Source organism: Musca autumnalis, unplaced genomic scaffold, assembly GCF_047663935.1.
Source record: "Musca autumnalis isolate F117 unplaced genomic scaffold, ASM4766393v1 scaffold_2, whole genome shotgun sequence".
Classification (NCBI taxonomy): Eukaryota; Metazoa; Arthropoda; class Insecta; order Diptera; family Muscidae; genus Musca; species Musca autumnalis.
This window is the reverse complement of record NW_027411755.1, coordinates 123,299,005-123,309,976: the sequence shown is the minus strand read 5'-3', so window position 1 is coordinate 123,309,976 and position 10,972 is coordinate 123,299,005.

The window sequence follows — 10,972 nt, the reverse complement described above, 5'->3', positions numbered from 1 at the left end:
GTCTTTTACAGAAAGTCTTCGTATGACCGAAAAGTTGACACCTGTGACATTGTACAAGGTCTAAATATTTCTTAAGTGGTTCAACTTGTACAGAACCACTTTCTATCCTTGTTATTAGGACTTGGATCAAGATCTGCGAAGAACATGTTTAACGGCTTTTTATTTACACGGCTTTTAACATTAGTTATATTTCTTACTCCATGACCAAGTGATATTAGAATAGCTTTCATATCTTCAATTGGGTAGCTGTGATGAATAACTTTTATTACCACTCTGAAAGATCGTTCTTTCTTTGGTTCGTGTGGAAATTTTTCTTGTTTTCCTCCAAGTATTTAATATGTTTTCTGTATGAATCTATGGTTTTTACTATAATTTTTACTTGGTCATTGATTAATGATTTGTAATGAAAATCTGTAGCTGGAATAACGTTTGACAAATGTTGAATCATTTTACTAATATTTTGCACATCAGGCACAAATATTGGAGGGGTTTTTGAAGAATCTTCTTCATTCCCCTTTTCGTTGGTGTCATCAATAGCATCATCGTTTTTATCATTGTTGACTTCATCACTGAGTATAGCATATTTGTTATTGGAAGTTGATGGCAGGTCACTGCTTGTTGTTCGTTGCCTTTTCTTTTCATAAACTTTTGGCGAATGTAGATGATTTCTTTTAATTAATTTCTCGTTAGAGACGAGCTTACTGACCAAGATGCTTTTTGAAAAAGGAAAGCCGACGATACGAACCCACACAATCACCACTGTGTGACATGCATGTTTCGCCTTTGGTTTAGGAAGGCTCCTCAGATGATTTCTTTTGTTTGTTGTTGGCAATTTTTGCCAATCATCTTCATCACTATCGTCACTCTCGCTCAAATTCATTGTTACTGAACGTTCAGTGCAAGTTCAAGGTTTAGCAGGTAGATTTTATGACACAAGAAAAACAATAATATAGATTTGTTGAAACAACAAAACACTGTTGTTGATCACTAATTTTGTGTTTAGAAATTTGAATTTTGCGACAATGTTTTTACAATGCGATCACACGTCAGTTAGCACGAGCGGCTGAGTAAAGACTGATATGTTAACTCATATTGGAAAATTTTGATTAAGAAGTTTTGTGACCACTGGGAACTTCTAATACCAAATTACAGGGACTTCGATGTTACTAAAATTCTCAAAATACCGAAAGTCATAAAGTACCGTCGTAAGCCAAAACATGGACCTATATTGAAAATTTTTAGTGAAGCAGTTTTGTAACCACTGCGAATCTTAAATGTCAAATTACATGTAGTTCGGGGACTTCAGGGAACTTGAATGCTATAACAAAATATGGACCTATACTGACAATTTTTGGTTGAGAAGTGTTGTGATCACTTAGAACCTCAGAATTTTATCCTGATCAAATATATATGAGGGACTCTGAGTAAAATCGGACACTTATTCAAAAAGTGCTTTATGATTTCCATTATTTTTTGTTGTGGTGATGCTGCTCATCGGCAAAACATTTGAGTATATTTTCAGATTTTTTTGACTAACAGTTCCAGAGATACGTGCCTTGAAAAAATCGAATTCTGTAAAAACTATATTGAAAGAAATACATATTAATATCTTCTTTAATATTGGTCTAAATGGAAAAAGTTTTTTTTTTTGTATTTTTGGCTTGGATTAAATTTTTTCCATTTAATATTGAAAATTAATTTCTATCAATGACTTGCCGACCCGGTCCGCGTTGCTGGTCCTTAAAACAGTTTTATGTTACATTTTTTAAGTTACTTATATATTTCTTGCATCCGCGTTGATGGCCCCTCATTCAAATGAACGTCCAGTGGCAACTTAAAATGGCAATATTAGAAGTAAATAATGAAAAAAATAATATTATTTGCTAGTTTTAAAAACAATGAAGTAAGTACTTTTATTGAACTCTCAAAATAAACTTTAGTCTAAGAGTAAAATGGAGTAACATCGGTTGGTGGGGTGAGTCGAACGGAGGAAGTCCGGAAGCTGGAAGTTTGGAATGGGGTGATTCGGACCGTGGATGTTCGGAGTGGGGTGGTTTGGAGGGTGGAATTTCGGATTGGTGTGGTTGGAGTGTGGAAGTCCGGTAGGTCAAGTTCAGAGGGGGTTGTTCGGAGGGTAAAAGTTCAGAAATATTAGTCGTTCGTTTCAGTTTTGCTAAAAAAATCTGCCGTATCGCACCCCTACACAGCTACCATATTGTTTTATTTCGAATTTCTAAAACTACGACCTCAGATCACAGACATACAACAACAGCGACTCATATTGCAAATTTCTGATTTGACTTCTGATTTTACCCCTTCACTAACACAGCATTCCCTTCCAGTACGAATTTCCAAACACTAAACTTAATCTCACTTCTTCGCAACAACAGTAACGCACATTCACAATTCAAAGTTCAAGCTTCAGCGGTTTCGCCTAGAACCCGAATAGACCCGTAAAATTTTCGGCAGTCAAAACGGCAATAAAAATCCACGTGTTCGCATATCCCCATATAACGGTACCCCTAGACTTAGTTATTTTTTTTTTTTTTAAACACAACAAATCTATATTGTCCAATTTTCTTTAAATTTGGACCATGAATACTCAGATTACATTAAAATTTATTTTAAAATATATTTTGAAGATTAGGCGTATTTTGAAGATTTTATGCACATTTTCCAACCGAAATTCGGAATTTGTGCCATGAAAGGTTAGAAAAACTTTTTTACAAACAATTTTACTTAATGTGTACGGCTATGGCAGCCGTATATAACGGTACATTTTTGAGGCATTTCACTTTAGGCCTTTTTAATATCAGAGGGTAAAAATCTTCTAGTTAACAAAATTGTCGCTGTCAGAACAAAAAAAAAAAACATTTTTTGAAAAGATACTACACGTTTGACTACATAATTTCAGTACATTATTTATAAACGCATTTGCGTTAACATAAAATCAATGGAACAATATTCAGTACAATTTTTCAAGCTCAGAACTTTATAACAAATAATTTTCCATTTCGTATTTTTTGTACAAATAGCATATTTCCAAATTATATAATCCCAGTTTTGTTCCTACACCCAACACCAAATTTAGTACCATTTAGTACTTTTCGTTCCCCTATAGTAGGTATTTCTCTTCCTAACCGTTTACACAGTACATATAGTGAGTGTCAAAATAAACTTTACACCTCTCAACCATTTTTTAATCGCATTATTCCACCGACATAGGGATATCTAATATATAAAAGGCAATGTGTGTATTAGGGTTATGACTTTTTTACAACCTCATATCCCTGTATCATAGCGTGATGAGTTTTGCCATAAGATTACATAAAATCTTAATTATAAGGTGATTCGGTGAAAAAACCTCACGCACAAAATGATTTTAAAATTTCAATTTATCAAAATTATGGACAATTTTTTGAAGTCACTGAAAACAGATATATAATTGAAAATGAACTTTAGAGCCACATGAGATAATTAAAATGACATAAAATTTACTTACTTACTTACTTAGCTGGCCCATTACAGAACATTTGTTCTATAGGCCGAACTAAGAAGAGATCTCCATTCCTCTCTATTTGTTGCTTTGCTCTCTGGAATACCGCGCCTTTTCATCTCAACATCCACTTGTTTGCGCCATCTATTCCTTGGCCTGCCAATTCTGCGTGCACCGCCATGTGGCATGTATTCATACGCCTTTTTAGCGGGTTCATCATCGCTCATTCTTATGATATGGCCTAGCCAACGCAATCGCTGCATCTCGATACGTTTAACAATATTCATGTCGTTGTATAGCAGATACAGCTCGTGGTTCATGCGACGTCGATATTCACCGTCAACGCAGATTGGTCCGTAGATCTTTCGAAGAATTTTTCTCTCAAACACACCAAGCACTGCCATGTCTGCTTGCGCAAGTACCCAGGCTTCGGAGCCATACATCAGCACGGGTAGTATCAGTGTTTTGTAGAGCGTTATTTTTGTTTGACGAGATGTGGCTTTGTTTTTAAACTGCTTACTTAATCCAAAGTAGCATCTGTTGGCCAATACAATTCTTCTTTTTATTTCACAACTGATGTCGTTTGTTGTGTTGACGGAGGTGCCGAGGTAGACGAAGTCTTTTACTACCTCAATATTATAGGAACCAACTTCCACAGTCGGTCCGAGCTCAATGGACGCATTGCGCGTCGACACCATCAACTTGGTCTTCTCACCGTTTACCGCCAGACCCACTTTAGCAGATTCTCCTTCGACCTTTATAAAGGTATCAGTTACTTCTTTTACTGATCGACCCATGATGTCTATATCATCAGCATAAGCAAGTAACATGTGACTATTGGTGTAGATTGTGCCACTTCTTTTGACGTTTGCCTCTCGTATAACCTTTTCTAGCAGGATGTTGAAGAGGTCACACGAAAGGCTGTCTCCTTGTCTGAAACCTCTTTTGGTACCAAATTCTTCGGAGAGGTTCTTTCCTATTTTAACTGAGGACCTCGTGTCAGTTAAAGTCATTTTACAAAGCCGGATGAGCTTTGCGGGAATACCAAATTCAGACATGGCTTGGAATACCTTTGAGCGCAGCGGACTGTCGAAGGCTGCTTTATAATCGACAAAAAGGTGGTAGGTGTCGATCTGCATCTCTTGGGTCTTCTCCAGGATTTGCCGCAGGGTAAATATCTGGTCAATGGTGGACTTGCCAGGTCTAAAGCCGCATTGGTATGGTCCAATAATCTCGTTGACCATTGGCTTTAGTCGTTCGCACAATATCCCTGACACGATCTTGTAGGCAATAGGGAGTAGACTTATGCCCCTATAGTTAGAGCATACAGTCTTATCTCCCTTCTTGTGGACGGGGCACAGGATACTCAGGTTCCAATCGTCGGGTACTCGTTCTTCCTGCCAGATGGTGCTAACTAGCTGATGAATACACCTTATCAGCGTGTCGCCTCCGGTTTTGAACAGCTCGGCTGGTAAGCCATCGGCCCCTGCTGCCTTATTATTCTTCAGCCGATTTATTGCTGTCTTTACCTCATCTTGGCTGGGCAGTATACATTCAATACCATCTTCTGGGATTGGGACTGTGGTATCTTCGTCTTCTTCGCTGCTATTGGATACCAACAGATTTGAAAAATGTTCTTTCCATATCCTGAGTATACTATCTGTATCAGTTACCAAATTACCTTGCTGGTCTCTACAGGAGGATGTGCCTGTACCAAAGCCATCAGTTTGATGCTTGACTCTTTGGTAGAATTTTCGGACTTCATTCTGGCTCCTGTACATCTCGATTTTTTCACACTCCCGCTTTTCCATCTCTCTCTTTTTCCTGCGGAAAAGACGTTTCTCCTCTCTCCTTTTCTCCCTGTATCTCTCTCGTGCGCTACGCGTTGCTACGGATTGTAAAGTAGCCTTATATGCCGCATTTTTCTCTTCGGTGGCAGCACGACACTCCTCATCATACCATGGATTCCTTGGTGGAGGTCTCTGGTATCCAAGTATGGATTTTGCGGCTGTTTGCATGGAGTGGGCAATGCTTTGCCATTGCGCTGATATGTTATCGGGATGAGGAGGGCTTTGATTAAGCAATTGGGCTAGTTGAGTGGAATATGCTGTGGCTATCTGTTGTGATTGCAGCTTACCGATGTCTAACTTTCGTGTTGTGTCTGCTCGTACTTTGTTTGCTACGTTTAAGCGGGTGCGTACCTTTGCTGCAACAAGGTAGTGGTCCGAATCAATGTTTGCGCCTCGGAACGATCGTACATCCAACACGCTCGATGAATGTCTTCCATCTATCACAACATGATCAATTTGGTTTCTTGTTTTCTGATCTGGAGACAGCCAGGTGCCCTTATGAATATCGAGATGATTAAATCTGGTACTGCTAACTACCATGTTTTTTGCAGCTGCAAAGTCTATCAGTCTCATACCATTGTCAGATGTTTCACTGTGGAGACTGAATTTCCCGACTGTTGGGCCAAAGATATTCTCCTTTCCAATTTTGGCATTAAAATCGCCTAGAATGATTTTAATGTCATGGGCAGGGCAACGGTCATATGTTTCTTCTAAGCACTCGTAAAATATATCTTTGGTCTGTTCGTCCTTTTCTTCAGTGGGAGCATGAGCGCAAATAAAGCTGATGTTGAAGAATTTAGCTTTTATTCGAATTGCAGCAAGTCTTTCATTCACTGGAGTGAAGCTGGATACAAGATGTTTTAGTCTCCGACTAACTACGAATCCACAACCAAACTCATGCTTTACGTCATGGCAGCTATAATACAGTGCGTCACCTTTAGGTGTTGTTGTGACGCCTTTCCCAATCCATCGTATTTCCTGTATGGCAGTAATATCGGTCTTGTACTTTTCAAGTACGTCTGCCAATGCGAAGACTGCACCTTCTCTATAAAGAGTGCGAACATTCCAGGTGCAGATTCGCAGATCATGGTCCTTAAAACGTTTGCGGGGTTCGTCAACTTTAGAGGGGTTTGTTTTTCTTTTCTTTCGTTTTTTCATAGTAGGCTGTTTTTTCTAGGGGAGGGTTACTAACCCGACGCCCAAACCCAGGTTTTTAACGTTCTTATGGGTGAACGCGCGGCACATGTTAGCTCACTACCTTTAACGGGTGTTAAAGGCAGTTCCCCAGGTGACACCACGGGGAGGTCAGTGTCCACTTGGGATGAAAGAGGGACCAAGATAAATCCTGGGCTTTGCCATGTTAAAACCGGTCAGGACCGTTCCTTGGTATCTTCCATCCCCTACGACATAAAATTTATTTCTCACTATTTTTCTTCAATTCAGAGAACCGTAAAAATGTCGTAAACGCTTTTATTCAAAAATATAATTTTTTTTACCAAAAACCAAAAATTTAAAATTTTTTCAAAGTGACTTTTTTCGCGACTTTTTTAATATTTGAATGAAATAAACGTTATTATAGTTATTAGTAGGCTTATATTTATTCATTCGTGCAACAAAAAATAATTGTTTGAAAAAAAAATTTTTTTCATTTCATATATTTTTTCAAAAAATTATTTTTTTAAAATCGATTTGTGCGTGAACTTTTTTTATATTTCAATGGAATAAACGATAGCATAGTGATTAATAGGCAAAAGTTCATTCATCCCTGCTACAGGAAATCATTTTCGAGGAAAAATGTCAAAAAGTCATAACCCTAGTGTGTATGTTAGTATGTTTGTATGTTCCGAATAGACTCAAAAACGGCTGAATAGAATTTCTTGAAAATTTCAGATAATGTACTGGGAACACCGGTGGTAAAAAATAGGCTATATATTTTTTTGAATGGTCGTCGCGGAAGTGAAATATCGCGGTCATCCCAAATTATTCAAAAATGTATTATTTCAAATAATATACCTAATTTTAGTAAGCGTGACTACAAAACCGCTATAACACTGGCTTCAATATGTGGGATAACGCGGTCAACGCCATATTCTGGAATACAGTAAAATCCCGATAACCTGAGATGTCACTATATAGAAATTCCAAAAAATCGATTGGGAAATCTTATGAAATTTTGTATGTGGAGTTTTTAGGTCTGAGAGTAGGTCGTAATCTATTTTTTATCCCGCTAAGTGTAGTGGCCGGTGGTCCTCCCCAAATTTTAAAAAATTTCAATAAATTAGAACTGTCGTAAGCTGTTTTTATACGGCTAAGAGTAGTGACCGGTGCTGCCCCCCCACAATGTTTTTAAGAAAATCTGAAATCTTTGATATTTTTGAACGTATTGTTTACAGATTGTTTTCCCTGAATGATCGCGGTCATCACAAAGTTTTCAAAAATGTATTATTTCAATTAATATACATAATTTTAGTAAGCGTGACACAAAAATGATATAAACACTGGCTTGAACAAGTGGGATAGCGCGCTGGTGAGCTATTTTAATACGGCTAAGTGTAGTGAGCGGAGGTTCTCCTTCAATTTTTTTTTTTTAATCTGAAGTCCATGATATTTTTGAACGTATTGTTTACAGATTGTTTGCAATACTACTGTAATTACTGTCTTCGCGGAAGTGAAATATCGCGAAAAGTGAAATATCGCGGTCATCACAAAATTTGCAAACATTTATTATTTCAGATAATATACATAATGTTGTAAGCGTGCCTAAAAAACGCTATAAACGCTGAACACTAAACAATAAGTGGGATAGCGCGATCAACTCCACATTTTGGAATAGAGTAAAATCCCGATAACTTGAGATGTCACAAGATCGAAATTCCAGAAAGATCGATTGGAAATCAGAAAAAGTTATTGATATACAATATCATCATTGGAATCAGAATACCGCTATCGTGTTCGATTTTTGAAAATATTATAATTACGGATAAAATCTCAAAATGTGGGAAGTGAAACTTCATGAGCATTGATTTCAATCCTTGGAATAGCTAGATAAAGATACATTTTTTAAATACAGCAAAATCTCTACAATTTATAGAAGTAATTTTTTTATGAATTATATAAATGTTGCCATTCATATCCCGAAGGAACATACATTTCGCTGAGGGGTATTTTACCACTATTGCATATAGAGCGCGAAGAAAAATGGCGTTACGTTCGATCGGGCTGAATGAGGTTAAATCCACCAAAAATAGCGAAAATCAGGCGCCACCGTTCTATGGGAGCTATATCAAAACGAGGACGTATACTGAAAATTCTCTGCAAGACTGTTTACGCCCCCAACAGTGGCTATATCTCAGAACTATTGAAAATCTGGAGGTACTGTTTTATGGGAGCTATATCAAAACGTGAACCTATTACTGTTACATACCGAGCGCAAATAAAAAGGCGTGTCTATCGGTCGATCCGAATATTTATGCTCTCCTCTTTAAAATATATTAAAACCAGATTTCAGCCATTTCGGTATGATAATGATGTTAAATTCTTAAAAATAGCGAAAATCAGCCGGTACCGTTCTATGGGAGCTATATCAAAACGTGGACCTATACTGACAATTCTCTGCAGTAATAATTACGACCCCAACCGAGACCAACAATCCAATATATAACAATGTTAATTGACGTGCACCGATCATTATATGTGGGTCACAAAGTGCTTTAAACTGTCAATTTATGGTGAAGGGTATAATAAAAGAGATTTTATATCTTAAATTTGGGGGATACCACTACATGGAATTTATGTCAAAATATTGATTTATATTATGAAGTTTCTAGAGGGATGCCTAATTATGGCTGTATCAATGCTGGATAGATAACTGAAGTTTACACGGAGAACCCAAACAACGGGTCAGCAACGCGGACCGGGTCAGCTAGTTATACATATAAGTATTAAAGTAACTTTTTTAGGTATTTAGTAGTAAATTAAAATCCAGAAAATATGATGTCCTTCCAAAGTTCCATTAGGGATTAAATGAAGATTACTAAAATAACCCAAAATAACGCATAAGAAAAGTTGGCATTTTTTGGCGTGAAGTCAAGCGACTTAATGATTGATCCTAGACACATAGGAGTCAAATATCGACGCCTCCAAACAATAGTATGCTATGTCGACTTAGCATGTTTTCAAGTTCTTTACATTTTTATATTTAACGTCCTTTAACTTAAATTCTGTCAAATTTTGGTAATGATCCGACAATCCGAACAGAAGTTATAAACAAATATTTACTTAGCATAGTACTGAAGGTCAAAGAAATTTCCAAACTTTTAGAGCTTGTCCTGCAAAACTCGCTTTTCAGAATTAGCAAACTATTATTTGGAGGTGTCGAACGTCCTTTAACTTAAATTCTGTCTAATTTTGGTAATGATCGGTCAATCCGAACAGAAGTTATAAACAAATATTGACTTAGCATAGTACTGAAGTTCAAAAAAATTTGCAAACTTTGAGAGCTTCTCCTGCAAAACTCACTTTTTAGACTTAGCATACTATTATTTGGAGGTGTCGATATAGTAGCTTTTTATTCATAGGTACGGACGAACGCCTTAGATCCCTGTCCATATGTTACCTACACTAGTGTCTTTAATATCGCGTTAATATGAGTGGAAAATATTGTTCTTATATCCCTAAACCCATAAAAATATGGTTTTCAATAATTCCAACCATTTTCATAGATTGGGTCACAAAATATGCCAAAGCAGTACAAAAACTATGAACGAAGATTTTTAAAGTGACAATGACGTATATACAATCAAATATTGTGAAGTCAGCTGTATGTTCTGCTGTATGGTCAGGGTGACAGTAATGGGGTGCGGATAAATGGCTTTTATGAGTTCAATAATATGGGAACAATGTCTTCCACTCATATTGACACGATATTTAAAACTCAGTGTAGAGGAATGGGACTAATGCCAAAGGTGTATGTAATATATGGACAGGGTTTGGAAGCGTTCGCCCATCACGGTGCTTTTGAGCCAACTTAAATGGAAGGTGCTTACACCTAAGAAATTGTTGCGGATTCTGAAACTACAATGTTCATAGAAAAGAAAAATCAAAAAAAAAAAAAAAAAAACAAAAAAATCGCCGGAGCGCTTTTTAAATAAATCGCGATTCAAGTTGCAATTTCCCAACTTAAACTTACACTGTGCGACACGAAAATTATTAACCATATTCTGACACCTCAGCATGATAGAAGACCAAAAATAAAAAGATACGTGTCCCTGCGTTTTTCACTATCACTTCAACCTTCGCCGTTATGGGCCCCCAAAGACCTGAATCCTTGATGTCAAAAGGGATCATTTTGTAAGGCACATATCTTCTAAACCACTAAGAATAATAATTGTGAACACATAAAATCCATTCAACCTCACCTTCAAGGTAAAAATCCTCAAAGTCATATTTCTCTTTTATTTTTTTCTCGGATTTTAGTCTACAGATATCAAACCGATCACAATTGAAGCAAACAACCAACTACAAAAATTTACTGAATTGTGTTGTTGTTGGGCTTTTTGGTCAGGTATTTTTAATGAGAATAAAAAACTAAGTTTTATTTCATTTCCACTCGACGTTTCGTTGGTTT